The following is a 17,376-nucleotide window of genomic DNA, read 5'->3' on the forward strand; positions in this document are numbered from 1 at the left end:
TATTTTCAGGTCAAAGTTTTTGCAGGCAAAACTTATGAGAATTGTTAGTAAGTCATTTGGTATAGCGAAACTATTTTTTTTTTTTCGTAATATGACTAGGTATGGTAATATCACACTCTCAAAACTGTGGCCATATATTTGACCACATGCTAATCAGTTAGGAATGCCTGGCTTATTGAGATAATGACTCATTCAAGGAAGATCAATTTCAAATTAGTATAAACGTATAGCTGTTAAGGTGAAAAGCATGGGATAGAAGAGGAAAAAAATGTAATAAGTTAAATTGCATTGACTATTTTGCTGGGTTTTTTTCCTAATGTATTTATGAGAATGAAGATGTAAGGAATTAATTTTCTCCCACACAAAACCATTTTCAGCTTCCTTCATATACACGATCAGAGGGAAAATACAAGCGCTGACCTTCTGCTCATGCCTTTTCTATTTATAAAATTGCAAATAACCTTCAAACAAACTTGCCTTCATGTTTCCAAAAATACTAGTTTTTTTTAATTGTCATCTTTATTTTAAAATTCACTTATATAGTGGTTTACAGCTTAAACTTAAAAGACTTTTTAAAAAATTTTAATTGGAGGCTAATTACTTTACAATATTGTGGTGGTTTTTGCCATACATTCACATGAATCAGCCATGGGTGTACATGTGTTCGGTATCCTGACCCTCCCTTTCACCTCCCTCCCCATCCCATCTCTCAGGGTCATCCCAGTGCACCAGGCCTGACTTTCTATAGGTATTTCCTTCATTTGAGAATAAGTAAGGATCATTGTAGAGTATTAATTTCCATATTTAGCTTGGAACACTAGTTTATGGTACAGTCTAGTAGGCAGCCTGTTGTTTAAAAGTGACTCAGTCTCCCAATCATGGGAGAAATTATAAAAGAAAAATAACTTTTGAAAGGATAATCTTACATTAAGGTACCACGCTTAATCTTCTTTCAATGAATGGAGACTTTGAAAACTGTCCCAAAATAGCAGAAGGAAGGGAGCTAAAGGATAGGAAGTAAAACCTGTGGTTATATATGAGTACAGAGTCCCAGTGGTTTGATTCAAATCTTGGCCACTTATGAGCTGTGTGACCCTTATTAACCCACTTATTCTCAATAGCCCTTGGTCTCCTTATCTGTAAAATAGAGGTGAGTGCCATTAATGAACTAAAGAATATAAGTTGCCCATTCAGTCCCAGGGCAATTGTCAGATGTAAGTCATCCCTTGAAAAGAAAGAAAGTGCAAGAATGAGTTAGTCTTTCAGTTGCGTCTGACTCTTTGCAACCCCATGGACTGTAGCCCACCAGGCTCCTCTGTTCATGGAATTCTCCAGGGAAGAATATTGGAGTGGGTTGCCATTTTCTCCTCCAGGAGATTTTACAGACCCAGGGATTGAACCCACATCTCCTTCACTGGCAGGTGAATTCTTCACCACTGCACCACCTGGGAAGCCCTACATAATTACATGTATGCTTAAATACATTGAATGTAAACAGGCTGTACACTAATATATCAGCAATTTTACCTTCAGGGATGGGAATAGGAATAAATTTAAGAGTATATTAGCAACAGAATATTACTCAGCCATAAAATAAAAAAAAAACACAAAATAATGTAATTTGCAGCAACATGTATGGACCTAGAAATTGTCATACTGAGTGAAGTAAGTCAAAGACAAATACACTGTTGCTTATATGTGGAATCTTTAACATATACACACTACTATGAATAAAGTAGGTAACTAATACAGGGCCTACTGTATAGCACATGGAACTCTGCTCAAAACACTCTAATGACCTATATGGGAAAAGAATCTAAAAGAAGGTGGATGTATGTATATATACATATATATATATATGTATATATATATATATAACTGATTCACTTTGCTGTACAACAGAAATTAACACCCTATTTTAAATCAATTATACTCTAATGATAGTTTTTTAAAAGCAAAACCAAATATTTTAGAGTAAATTAGGACTGAATTATTTGTTTCTAATATGTACATGTGCTTATAAGATTCAAAAATTTCAATAATAATACTTATATGTATTACTGTATTATGAAAAATCTATGTCAACAGAAATAATATGTAGTTTGGGAAACATGAACTTGTAAAGATATTTGTTGGATTTTATTTTGGAAGTCTTCTAGTCTTCAATAGGGAAGCCAAGGCTTTGCCTCCTTTTGACTTATCACAGGTTTTAAGGACTATCTGGAACTGAGGAATAGTATTGCTGTGAGGTCTAAAATGTAGCTTATTATCTTGCCACAGGCTGGAAAATAAAATATAGTCATCTGAGAGGGCAATAAAGAGCACTATGGAATAAGCCGACTAGACTAGAGACCCAGCTCCACCCAATATATGTTAACTGTGTGTATCTAAACAAGCTAAAACACATCTCTGAAATTCAATTGTCTCATCTGTAAAATAAGAATAATTACTGTTTCACAGTAATTGGGAAAGAAGTACATCAAGGCTGTATATTGTCACCCTGCTTATTTAACTTATTTGCAGAGCACATCATGTGAAATGCTGGGCTAGATGAAGTACAAGTCAGAATCAAGATTTCTGGGAGAAATATCAACAACCGCACATATGCAGATGACACCACCATTATGGCAGAAAGCAAAGAAGAACGAAAAGCTTTCTTCATGAAGATGAAAAAGAGTGAAAAAACTGGCTTAAAACTCAACATTCAAAAAACTATGATCATAGCATCTGGTTCCATCATTTCGTGGCAAATAGATGGGAAAATAATGGAAACAGAGACAGGCTTTATTTTTGCAGGCTCCAAAATCACTGTGGATGGTGACTGCAGCCATGAAATTAAGATTCTTGCTCGTTGGAAGAAAAGCATGACAAACCTGGACAGCATATTTAAAAACACAGACATTGCCAACAAAGGTCAGTATAATCAAAGCTAAGTTTTTCCAGTAGTCCTGTATGGATATGAGAGTTGGACCATAAAGAAGGCTGAGCGCCAATGAATTGATGCTTTTGAATTGTGGTGTTGGAGAAGACTCTTGAGAGTCCCTTGGACTGCAAGGAGATCAAACCAGTCAACCCTGAAGGAAATCAATCCTGAATATTCACTGGAAGGACTGATGCTGAAGTCGAAGCTCTAATACTTTGGCCACCTGATTCAAAGAGCCAACTCATTAGAAAAGACACTGAGGCTGGGAAAGATTGAAGGCAGGAGAAGGGGATGACAGAAGATGAGATGATTGGATGGCATCTACAACCCAGTGAACGTGAGTTTGAGGAAACTCCAGGTGACGGTGAAGGACAGGGAAGCCTGGCATGCTGCAGTCCATGGGGTCTCAGTCAGACACGACCGAGTGACAGAGCAACAACAACTCTATAAAGTAAGAATAGTGTGAAAATAAATAAAATATTGTTTAAAAAATGCTTACTGCAATACTCAGAAATCAGGATATATTCAATGAATGCCAGTTAATACTTGTTATTGACATTGAGCCGCTAAGTCATGTTCAATTCTTTTGCAATTGGGGCCCACCAGGCTCCTCTCTCCATGGGATTTCCCAGGCAAGAATACTGGAGTAGGCTGCCATTTCCCTCTTCAGAGAATCATCCCTACCCAGGGATCGGACCGATGGCTCCAGCTTGGCAGATGGATTCTTTACCACTGAGCCACTGGAGCTTGCTCAAACTCATGTTCATCCAGTTGGTGATGTCATCCAACCATCTCATTCTCTGTCATCCCTGTCTCCCCCTACCTTCAATTTTTCCCAGAATTAGAGTCTAATATTCTAATGAGTCAGTTGGCTACAGTGACAGGCTTTATTTTGTAATATTTATTTCTTCCAATGAATAGTCAGGGTTGATTCCCTTTAGGATTGATTGGTTTAATCTTGCTGTCCAAGGACTCTCAAGAGTCTTCTCCAACACAACAATCTGAAAGCATCAGTTCTTTGGCACTCAGCCTTCTTTATCATCCAACTCTCATAACCACACCTGACTACATCCACGCATGAATTCCTCATCTAGGAAAATGATAAATTTATGTATTCTGTTGTTCAGGCCAAGATCTTTGGAATCATCCCTCTCTCTTCTGTTTCTATAAAATCTTACAGCCCAGTGGTCATCAAGTTCAGTTGATGCTTTATCTTCTAAATATATGTATCTTACACCTAACCTCTTCTCTTCCAAATGGTCTGCTCCACCAGTCTTTCCCTGTGAATTTTAAAATAGCCTCCTAAATCGACTCCCTGCTTTCACCATTCTCTTTTTAATCTCTTCTCTTTTTTATAACAGTCATTCTAATTGAAATATAATTGATGTAAAATATCATGCTGGTTACTGAAATATAATTGATGTAAAATATCATGCTGGTTATATAGCTAATAGAATATACTAAAAGTTGACTTTGTTTTCAAATTAGAAAAAAATATTTTTGAAATTCAGTTCAGTCACTCAATAGTGTCCAATTCTTTGTGACCCCATGAATTGCAGCACGCCAGGCCTCCCTGTCCATCACCAACTCCCAGAGTCTGCCCAAACCCATGTCCATCGAGTCGGTGATGCCATTCAGCCATCTCATCCTCTGTCGTCCCCTTCTCCTCCTGCCCTCAATCTTTCCCAGCATCAGGGTCATTTCAAATGAGTCAGCTCTTCGCATCAGAGGGCCAAAGTATTGGAGTTTCAGCTTCAACATCAGTGCTACCAATGAATACCCAGGACTAATCTCCTTTAGGATGGACTGGCTGGATCTCCTTGCAGTCCAAGGGACTCTCAAGAGTCCTATCCAACACCTCAGTTCAAAAGCATCAATTCTTCAGCACTCAACTTTCTTCACAGTCCAACTCTCACATCCATACATGACCACTAGAAAAACCATAGCCTTGACTAGATGGACCTTTGTTGGCAAAGTAATGTCTCTGCTTTTGAATATGCTGTCTAGATTGGTCATAACTTTCCTTCCAAGGAGTAAGCATCTTTTAACTCCATGGCTGCAGTCACCATCTGCAGTGATTTTGGAGCCAAAAAAATAGTAAAGTCAGCCACTGTTTCCACTGTTTCCCCATCTATTTGCCATGAAGCGATGGGACTGGATGCCATGATCTCAGTTTTCTGAATGTTGAGCTTTAAGCCAACTCTTTTACTCTCCTCTTTCACTTTCATCAAGAAGCCCTTTAGTTCTTCACTTTCTACCATAAGGGTGGTGTCATTTGCATATCTAAGGTTATTGATATTTCTCCTGGCAATCTTGATTCCAGCTTGTGCTTCCTCCAGCCCAGCATTTCTCATGATGTACTCTGAAGTTAAATAAGCAGGGTGACAATATATAGCCTTGACGTACTCCTTTTCCTATTTGGAACCAGTCTGTTGTTCCATGTCCAGTTCTAACTATTGCTTCCTGACTTGTATACAGGTTTCTCAAGAGGCAGATCAGGTGGTCTGGTATTCCCATCTCTTTCAGAATTTGCCACAGTTTATTGTGATCCACACAGTCAAGGCTTTGGCATAGTCAATAAAGCAGAAATAGATGTTTTTCTGGAACTCTCTTGCTTTTTCGATGATCCAGCAGATGTTGGCAATTTGATCTCTGGTTCCTCTGCCTTTTCTAAAATCAGCTTGAACATCTGGAAGTTCACAGTTCACATATTGCTAAAGCCTGGCTTGGAGAATTTTAAGTATTACTTCACTAGCGTGTGAGATGAGTAAATGCATTCTAATATGAAAAATATTTCTGTAATTTTTGAGATTTCTTTTACATCAATAACTTAGGAAAATATTCTTGGTCCTTTTAATGTATTGTGTTCTCTTTCATTCTATACTGAGCATTTGCATTGAGAAAACATGTTCTTTTTAACATTATAGAAATTAAAATAGACAGAAAAGCATATGGGCTTCCCTGGTTGCTCAGACAGTAAAGAGTCTGACTGCAATGTGGAGACCTGGATTTGATCTCTGGGTTTGGAAGATCCCCTGGAGAAGGGAATGGTTACCCACTCCAGTATTCTTGGTAAGTTATTAACTTGGACACAACAGGAAAAAATGTTAAATGTATAAAATTGTTTTTCATTTGTTAAAAAATAAAATGTCATGTTACTTTCACGTGTACAGTACAGGGATTCATTTCCTTTTCAGGTTCTTTCTCCTTACAAGTTATTGCAAAATATTGAGTATAGTCCTCTGTGCTGTGTAGTAGGTCCTGGTTGGTTATCTATTTTATATACTAGTAGTGTGTATATGTTTATCCCTAACTCCTAATTTATTCCTCAGCCCCCTTCCCCCTTTGGTAACCATAAATTTATTTTCTCTGTCTGTGAGTCTCTTTCTGTTTTGTAAATAAATTCATTTTTATCTTTCTTTGTTTTCATTTCTAAAGTCATCATTTGGAAAACTTGTTTGAACATTGTACTAGTAGACTATGGCTGCTACAACAAAGTACTAAAGACTGGATGGCTTAAGAACAGAAACTAATTTTTTCACAATTTCAGAGGCTGAAAGTCTGGGATCAAGGTGTTGCCAAGATTATTTATTCTGAATCCTCTCTCCTTGGTTTATAGATAGTTCTTTCTTCATATATCTTCATATCAGCGCCTGTCTGCACATTTCTGGGTCCAAGTTTCCTCCTCTCATAAGGACATTGGTCATATGCTTTTTAATCTATTTTTAACCCAGTAGCCAGAATTATCTCATTAAAATAAAACACGGATCCTGTCCCTCCACCACTCAAAGCCTTTCCATGCCTTTTTATTTCTCTCTGAATGAAAGCTAAGCCCTTACACTGTCTACAAAGATCAGAGGAGTCAGCTGCCCCCGCCATTTACCCCCATCCTCCGATGAGCCCCTAGGACATTTGACAATGCTCATTCTCCTTTGTGACACCAGCACCATCTTGATGCCTGTTTGGAGGCCCTTGCTTTTGCTGTTTCTTCTTCCTGCGTACACTTCATGCAGCCCCGTTGCTCCCTCCTTATCACATCTCCTCTCAGACTTTTACTCAAATGTCACATCCTCTGTGAGGACGTCTCTAATAACCCTGTCAAAAATTGCCAACTCTGCCACTACAACCACCACACGCCTCCTATTTGCCTTCCTTGTTTTGTTTCCTCCCTTAGCACTGATTACCAACATTTTATATTTTATTTATTATTGTATCTATTTTTTTAAAATTTTCCGCCTCACAACACATTCACACAAACTACTAGGATTGAAACTTTAGTCTTTTCCCCTGCTTCTGTACCTCTAGGTCCTAAAACAATATCAGACATATAATGGGTACTTCATAACTATTTTTGAATAAATAAAGGTCTTGTTCAACACTATATAACTCGTACCTAGAAAGGAAACCACTATTTGAGAGGCAATGAATAAATTCCTGTTGAATAATTATTGTGATCCATTATTGAATGTATGCTGAAAACAAACATAGAAATGTAAAGCCTAATTCAAAGAGCAAAATCAAAATAGTCAGAAGTATTGATTTTCCACAAACCTAAGTTTCAAGTTTAATGAGAGTATTTGAAAAATTTCTATCATGTGTGAGCTCAGTTTTAATTTAGTATAGTCTCTTACCATTTGGAAACAAATTGTAAATGTTTTAAAGGTCCATATAGCTTTAAGTTTGTCTTTGCTTAGTTTTTTTTTTTTTTTCAACTTTGTATTTTAGAATGGAGTATAGCCAATTAGCAATGTTGCAATCATTTCAGGTGGACAGCAAAGGGACTCAGCCATATATATACATGTATCGGTTCTACCCAAAATTCCACTCTTATCCAGGCTGTCACTTTGCTTTAGGTTTTATTTCTATTTACAGGTAAATTTTATTTTACCATATCAATATTACATATTGATATTTTTAATGGAAAAAGAAAAATCTCTTTATAGCATATATATTTAAGGAATAGCTTGAAATGAATGCATTCTGCCTAATGAAATAATTCTGGGAAATCTAATGAGTATGTCAATTTCAATTACTTCCAGTTTGAGCTGAATCCTAGAAACGAGTAGATAATATATAAGCCTATTTTTTTCCCTAACATCCTCTTCTACCACCATTTTAGTGCACTTTCCAACTTGAAGTAGACAGACATAGAAAAACACACTCTTTTATGACATAATTGCCAACTTTTAGTTTTTAGAGATGGGTAATGAATAGACTACTCTTCAAAATGATTCCAATCTAACAGAGTATTTTAAGACCCTCTAAATATATTCATGACAACTGAATCCTCTTAGATATTAAGTACCCTCACATCACAGGGACAGAGAGGCACCTCCATTTTAAAGTATTTAACAGGGAGTCAAATATCACAAAACAAATGAGAGTATCACTTTCATGGATTAGATAGTTATAATGCATACTCAGGTAAACTTGATTTACTACCTCAAGGCTCATGCCTGAAAGCTTTTAAAGGAGACTCATATATTTATAAAAAATCAAAATACTCAGGACAAGGACATCTAAGTGATGTTCTCCTGAACACAGAGCCAAGTTACACAATTAGAAATATATGACTCCATGACCACACAATTTTCCAGGCTGAAAAGATACTACTCATACTTAATCCACTTGTTCCCCTTCTTGCTATATAAAGAACAAATCTGATTTTGAGAGTCCACATAAATTACTCTTTGTTGTATTAAGTTATAATGCTTTTCTTACTTACAATGTTCATAGATTATAGAAATTATTCTGTGATGCACATTTTAAGTCATGAAGGAAATTTTCTAGAATCAAGCAGAGTTTTGGAAAAAATTACAAATATCAGCAGATTTTCTTATAGCTATATACATCTATAAAATTAGAAGGTGTGTTTCAATGCTTTCAACTTTTATAACAAATAGAAATCTTAAATTTTTATGTATATTTATAATATGCATTGAAAAGTGAAAGTATATGTTAATACCTCAGTCATGTCTGATCCTTTGTGATCCCATGGACTGTAGCCTGCCAGGCTCCTCTGTCCAAGAAATTCTTCAGGCAAGTATACTGGAGTGAGTGAAAGTAAAAGTGAAAACCGCTCAGTCGTGTCCCACTCTTTGTGACCCCATTGATATACAGTTCATGGAATTCTCTAGGCAGAAATACTGGAGTGCGTAGCCTTTCCCTTCTCCAGTGGGTCTTCCCAACCCAGGGATCGAACCCAGGTCTCCCTCATTACAGGCAGAGTTTTTGCCATATGAGCCACCAGCAAAGTCAGAATATGCACTGACCACATCTAATTATTTTTTCACTTGTTGATTCAATCATTCAAAAAATATTTAGGGTTTATATCCTTCCCACCTCCACCATTGAATTTTAATTGTTTTGGAAGTGAGAAATTATTTATATACTAATTCAGTATATGTTTATCAGCAACCTCTACTAGCAAGATTTAAATATAGATGCATTTTCCATTTAATGGGACTGACAAAAAAGATATTGTTGCTTTAAATAACTCACCCAAGTGAAACACATTGAATTAGTTATTATTATGGGACTATAACTTACTATTGATTCTATTGATTTTGTGATATTAGAAGCTTCCCATTCAAGGCGAGTTTATTTATTTCCATCAGAATTTTTGCCTATGGACATTGGCAAATATAAGACTGCACTAAGTTATCCATACTTACAGCAATAAATTTCTGGTGCTATAAGCAAATTTAAGCATGAAATAGTTATATTGCTTTTACTTCTTTACATGTTTATCATTGCAGTTTCTACTAGTAAAAACAGTGCAAGGCTAGTATAATATAAATTCATGAATGTAAATTATATTACTTTCTGTCTTTAAAATTCCTCTCAACATATGCAAATGCTTTCATAAAATGTATAAGTGTAACTAGATTTAAATTGGCCCTTTACACTAAAAACAACACACCCTTCACAAAGAATATAAAGTCCATTTTTCCTGAATTACATTTTTTCTTCATTCTCTTAAAGGAAAAAAAAAAAGGCTATTTCTATAATTATCAGCTCTGTAATATGTATTTCATGTACATTATACAATACCATCTTGAAATAAGACAGAGAGCCTAGTAGAACTGTCAGATCACAGGGGTAAGTTAGAAAACCGGAAGAGTGGATCTAGTTCTGAAATTCGTGTCCATGCACCAACTGGAACCAGAAATTCACGGCCAGGGAAACACATCTGTTCTCATTCCTGTAGGTCAGAGTTTATTATAAAAGTATTCTACCCAAGGTAGACTAAAATACCAAATCAATGAGGCTGAGGTACCAAAATAACAAATGGAGCAAATTATAAGAGAGTTTCAGATATACATAGTTCCTGGAGGATGGATGGTGAAGATACAGTATTTTAGACTGCTTTTTGCATATCACATCTACAATGAAACTATGGTTTTTAAAAATGTAATATTTGAGGTTTTGACTTAAATTCAAAAAATAATGCCAATTAATTAATAGATTCTTAACAAAAGCCTGTAATGTGCATTACCTTTCAGAGGTGTTAGACAGTTTCTGCTCATTGAAATCTTATAGTCTTTTTGTGTGTGTATTATGCATAGCCACCAAAAAAGTAACAAGTAATAACTGCTTGGGAGTCCTACTAATACTGATTTAAAACAACCAAAAATATAAATACACCTTTAGGAAGCAAACATGTGTATCTCATGGGGATTTTTTTTTAAAATCAACACAACAAAATGTTCCTTTTCTCCATACCCTGTATCATTCTAAATTTCTCTTTCTCCCTCTAAGAACACTTCACCATATTTTGTTAATCTTAATTGCTATAATTTTTTTCCTGTATTTGTACCCTTTCCTTTTTCTCCACTCTCTATCAGTGCTGTCCTGATTTAGGCTTGTCTCCTTCATCAATAACCACGGAAAGGTTTGTTTATTTATTCAACAAAAATGTATGGAGCACCTGCCTCGTTTGCATGTGATTGTGATGAGTAGTGAGTGAGATGGATACCGTTCTGTGGTCCTGGAACCTGGAAACTTCTCCCCATCACTCCCACAAAACAGCAGCACCTGCAGCTCTATACTAATTTGAAGTAGAAATATAATTGTGCTCTCTCCCTACTGAAAATGATTTAATGTCTTGTTACTTAGAACAGGGGTCCCCAATCCCTGGACCACAAAGTAGTTTTGGTCCATGGCTTATTAGGAACTGGTCCACACAACAGGAGGTAAGTCGGGGGTCAAACAGCAAAGCTTCATTGCTATTTACAGCTTCTCCTCATCACTCACATTACTGCTGATTCTGCATTATGGTTAGTTGTATAATTATTTCATTATATATCACCATGTAATAATAATAAAAATAAAATGTATAACAAATATAACAATAATGCACTTGAATTTTTCTGAAACCATCCCCACCCCACCGCCCAGTCTGTGGGAAAATTGTCTTCCACAAAACCTGTCTCTGCTGTCAAAAAGACGGGGGACCCCTGACCTAGAGCACTAACTTCAAACCCAGTTAAATGGATAAGAAAACCCCTCTGTCCTCACTGGTCCCTGTCTAGCTCCATAGCTTCAAGTTTCTAGGCTCAGTCATCACTTCAGACTTGACACTCCAACAATTTCAAACTCTCTGTGTTCCTGCAAACACCACAGAAATTCCTGCCTTTTGCTTATTCAGTCTCATTCTGCTGAAGGATACTCACCACCTGTTCTTCTCTACTGAGCTAAGCTCTCCCTCCTCCAAGATGTCTTGCTTAAATTCCTGGGAAGATACTTTGCTCCCAGGTATCCTACATGGCTTGTTACTTTCTTATAATTTACTTCTGTGTTTTGAAAATACGTTTATTTCTCTTACTGCTTTGGGAGATCGTAAAATCCTCAAAGACAAGAAGAGCATCTCATCCATATGTGTTGCCCTGACCTCCAGCACTTAGAGGGCACTCAACCAGTATTTACTGAATCCATTAGAATTTGTTGTGTGCTCTCCTTCAAAGACTGATTACATAGCTTTTGTCAACTTGAACTAATTGTTCTAGATGATTGCATATTCCTTTCATCAATACAGAATACACTGCAAGAAAGCAAGGCAACAAGCAAAGAATACAATGTTTTTACTTTTAAGTGTTTAAAGAAATCAACATAAATGTGCTTGATTTTCTTATCATTTGAGTATAAGTCTACACATTGGTGACTCAGGAGGTAAAGGAAACTATCTGCAGTTCAGGAAACCTGGGTTTGATCCCTGGATTGGGAAGATCCCCTGGAGAAGGAAATGGCACCCCACTCCAGGATTCTTGCCTGGAGAGAATCCCATGGATAGAGGAACAGTCCATGGGGTTGCAAACAGTCAGACATGGCTGAGTGACTAACATACACAAATGTACACATTTATCTTTTCTACCTGAAAGTTGCAACCTCAAGAATGGTTTTTTCATGTTTTGGTATAATTTTGAGGGACAAAAGACAACTTTAATGAAGAACACAGGACTTAAGAACCTACCTACATCCTCTGAGGGCTTTCCTTGTATCTCAGTTGGTAAGGAATCTGCCTGCAGTGCCAGAGACCTGGGTTTGATCCCTGGGTCGGGGAAGATCCCCTGGAGAAAGAAATGGCAACCCCCTCCAGTATACTTGCTTGTAAAATCTCATGGACAGAGGAGCCTGGTGGGCTGCAGTCCAGGGGATCCCAAAGAGTCAGGCACAACTGAGAGACTAACACTTACTTACTTACTTACTAGATCCTCTACCCGTTTTTTAGAATGACTAAATTAATAAAAAATAAATAAATGAAACTTCGTCATGATCTAGCCTGCTCCTGATCCCTCTAATTACAGTTGACCCTTGAAAACACGGAGTTTGGGGGGACCTAATCCCACATATAACTTATAGTCAGCTCTCCATATCTGCAGTTCTTCTGTATCCACAGTTCTGCATCCACAGATTCAGCCAACCATAGATCATGAATCACTGAAATACTTACAACTGAAAAAATTCCATATATAAGTGGACTTGCCCAGTTCAAACTCAGGTTGTTCAGGGGCCCACTGTACAAAAGACTACTCTGGGCTCCCTGAATATGTCATCCTCACCTGCTCCTCTAGATCCTGATTTCCCTTGTTTGTGTGTCTCCCATATACAACATTTCCCCAACTTTCAACCTGGGGGGCTTCTGGTGAGCTTCTCAAGGCATAGTTAATTTATCATCTCCCCTCGCAAACATTCTTTGACGCACTATGCAACGTTGCACCATTTATTAAATTCTCATATCATGTTGTACATATTTCTGTTGCAGTCTCCCAGTCATGTCCGACTTTTTGCAACCCTATGGACTGCAGCATGCTTTTGCACAATTCCATTATATCCTTTATGATTTCATTGCATGTCTTTCTCATTGGATGTTAAACTCTTCATACAGGTTCTTAGCCCACATCTGAGCACAGAGATCATTCTGTAAATGCTTGTGGAATCCAGGAATGGATAAAATTGAATCTTAATTTGTTAAAGCATCTACATTAAATCTTTTTGTATCTAAATATATTTTATTTACCACAAGAAAGGGGGGATATTTTAAGTAAACACTATCAGTCAAGTAATAAATGTCTTTGGTGTGTATGGTTATTTTTCTATTCAAATCAATGCATCTGCATTAATAAGCCTAGTTTAATTTATCAAGATATTTGAATTAAATATGATTGTTTTTATTTTCATTTTATATGAGGACACATGTGAAAGTATTTGAACAAGCACTGTCAGAGATTCAAGTAAATATCTGAGTAGTCTATTTTTAAGTACAAATAGATTCTATTTCACTTTTCTTCACAGACTAGAGTGTTTCTCCATAATAGAAAAGTTATCTATTTCGTATGAGGTGACTTACAATTTGTTGATGATTTGAGATAACTATCTGTGGAAATGAACAGAAATATGTAAGCTACATATAACTATGAAGTTCCATAATCTCAGCACATTATTGATTTTATTATCTTATAACCTCTTGTATGTAATTAGTTATAATGTGGAGAAAATTTTATTTTATGTAGCAGTTTTCTCCTCAAAAGAACGGAAAGAAAAAAAATACATTTATATATTGTGAATGATGGTTAATTATTTAGCAAATCTATTTTAATTATTGAATTATTTTAGAAAGCTTATTTAGCAATAAAATAAATATTTCTCTTACAAATTAGAGTCTAATAAAATTGTGAATTAAATAATTCTAAATATTAAGATTCAATAAATATAAATTAAAAATTAGCACACATCATAAGAAAATTGAGGTTTATTTCTTTTGTGTAAAAATTTCTAAATATCCTATTATATAGGCTAATATTGATAGAATTGTGTATGGGAATTAGAGGTTATTTGTTCTTCAAGGGAAAGTCACTCCAAAAAAGGGGAGGTATGGCTTCTTTCAAACAGATTAATCAATTTTTTAAAAACAATCACTAGATTCTAGAAGAGTAGTCTAGGTATTCCACTGTCTGTTAGATTCGTGGGGCCACATTCATACTTTGTACACTAATTCTAGCCTTATTGAAGCCAAGTGGAGGGCAGAGGTTGGTCTATGTCCTGTGACATTAACCTTAGATATCATTTAATAAAAGCAAAACATCCTGTTCTAGCTGAGTCTAGATGACTCCTCAAAGTGCACAAATCCAATCTTTTCTGATCCCAATAAAACTAATATTAAAATGAAATTTCTTTTATCAGGATCACTGGCAATGAAGGCAGTACCAAATAGAGAGTTTTATTTATGAGGAATTGCATTTTGCATTAGAATTTTAGTATATGAAAGATTGTAGTTATAGTGATCAAAATACCTTTTTTTTTCCCTTTTTCTTGCCTTCTGTCTGTCATCTATTTACCTATTTGGAAGATGGAATGCATACTAGACTAACAAAATTGAGGGAGATTTAGGGATCAATGTGACTGAAGAGAGGACTAAATCTAAATAAAACCCAGGTAATTATTTATCTGTTTTCAAAAGAACTTCCCTGAAGGAGATTACAGAATGCCATTTGCTAACTCATAGAAATGTGTTAGCAACATGTAAAAGGGCGAGGGTTTAGATCAGAGCTTGAAAATAAAGTGAAGAAAAATATGTCAAATTTAAGTTGGCAATAATAGCACAACTAAATTCCTCAAATCTAAATAATCAATCTCATTCTAATTTAAAAGTTTGATAAATATGGGCAAATCATAAAAAGAAATTCTCAGAATTGATTCCTCAGGTTTGTAAACCTTAATATTTCATCACTACTCTTCCTGCTCATGTGGACCCTTTTAATCCCCCCTCATAGTTTATATGTATTCATTGCACTAATTCATTTAATACACCATATTTATCTCTTTATGTTCTATTTTCTGTCTCTGCAGTGCAAATCCTATAGGCTAGGGATTTCTTGTTCAACGTATTTACTGTTTTAGCTAAAGTGTCTACCACTGTGCCTATTCTAAATAGGCACAGGACAAAGAGCTATTGAAAGAAATAATTAACTAATTGATTAGAAAATACATTATCAATTGTTTCATAAGAGTGATGTCATGAGACAGACATATACTCATAATATTAAAACTCAGACTATCTTTTGATTCCCTAGCAAGATATGGTGATAAGATTTAGGACACATGGGAAAAATACATGATATTTCATAAATTAACTAAACAAGGTGACTGAGGATATGTATGTACAGTCTTCTAACCAGTGTGTAATGCTATCCTTATTCCTTTAATAAGCAAGTGCCAGGACAGAACTGTTATAAAGACTGCAATTCAGAGGAAGCACACAGAGCCAGCAAAGGATGGGGTCTAACTTTTGAACATCTCTTGGTACTCTGTATATCTGTCTTAACAGTTACATGAGTGACCTGATATTTTTGGTAGTCGTTCTGACACCCAACCAGCATAATATTTAGTTTTATTTGACTAAAAAATAATAGCACAAAATTTATTCATTTTATTTTCCTGGAGTAAAATACTTCTGTTGAAGTCAAATCAAAAAATCAATAGGAGAATAGCTTAAGACTTACCCATTTATTTCTTTTTTTAAGAAAAAAAAAATTCAGCAAATGCATGGGATCATTAGTAAATAATGGCATATTGAATGGCACCAACCAATCAGAAAGGACAGGAATGGATTACCTTAGTGAAAACAGCACAAACCAGAGGGTTTAGTGGCCTTTTGACAGGAATGCCCAAGGAAGCTTCTGACCACTTACAACAGAATGTTAATAGCTCACGCCACTTCAACACTGACAGCTCTGAAGTGAGAGGCCACTAATCTCTGTTTGTAATATCCACAGTTGAAGGGGAAAAATAAGTATTTCTTCTTAAGCATGGGATAAGCATTAGCTGTCTAAAAATTTCGGGAATGTTCTACATGTCTGAAAATCAGAGAAAAAAGAAGACAGCAATGGACAAGGAATCAGTTTTTTTCACTCTTGAACCAAAATATATGATTAAAATGGAATGCAGTTTTCAAGACCAATCAATTCACCAGTCAGACCTTATTAGAATAGCTGTATATGTGCTGTAAAAAATTTCATTAAAATTTACAGGTAATTTTTAACGAAAATTTAGCAATATATGTAGACAAGGTTGTGCTAAAAACAGTCTCTATGTTTTAAATTTTTTAATAAAGTAAGCCAAATCATAAAAGAATCTTTGCTAAAGAATTGGGTTTCAGAATTGAAATGGAATCTGTTCATTAGCTCTACATTATTCAGTACTATAAAAAGGAGACATTTTAACAATCCTGGGCTCAATTAGACATCAACTGTTATCCTGGCAGAAACCTGGCATGCGTCTTTTTCTTAGGAAGTTTGGATGGAGCTATTTACAATGGGTTCCTCAGGGAATGTCCTTAAAAAAAAAAAAAGCCTGGTTGTCATCATAACTCATGTACTAACCTCATAATTCTCCGACAGTTCAGTTGTGCATCTTTCATCTAATTAAGATGGCTACACACTACCGCTTACGTAGCAGCCACAAACCACTCAACTTTCAAGAAATAAGAGAAAGAGAGTACATTTAATTGCAATAACTAAACATCAGCTTTTTGAAAAATTAGTGTAGCCCAAAGGTGAGCATTGAAAGAGGTAAAATCAATAATATAATTACTATAAAAAACTGATTTAAATTTGAGCTTTTTCAAATATCTGTTCAAATATACACATGAATTCAATTGAAATTATTTCATTGTTCTTTCTACTATTAAACCATTATTTTGTTTGAATGTTTGGAGTTTGCCTTGGAATCTGTCCTTTTGTTTGCTGATTCAAACCTAATGATCCGATTTGCCCTCGGGGCCATACAAAATTTCCGCTTTTAGGTATTGTGTAATATTGCTGTCAAGAGGTTTTTAAATATCATATAAATGCAAAATAATAAAAGAAGAAGGCTGCCAGTTGTGCTTGACAAATGATAGTTTAGAAAACTGACTAGTAATGCATTTCTATTATTGGACTTTATATCACAGTCGA

This window comes from Capra hircus, chromosome 20, assembly GCF_001704415.2.
Source record: "Capra hircus breed San Clemente chromosome 20, ASM170441v1, whole genome shotgun sequence".
In the NCBI taxonomy this organism is placed as follows: Eukaryota; Metazoa; Chordata; class Mammalia; order Artiodactyla; family Bovidae; genus Capra; species Capra hircus.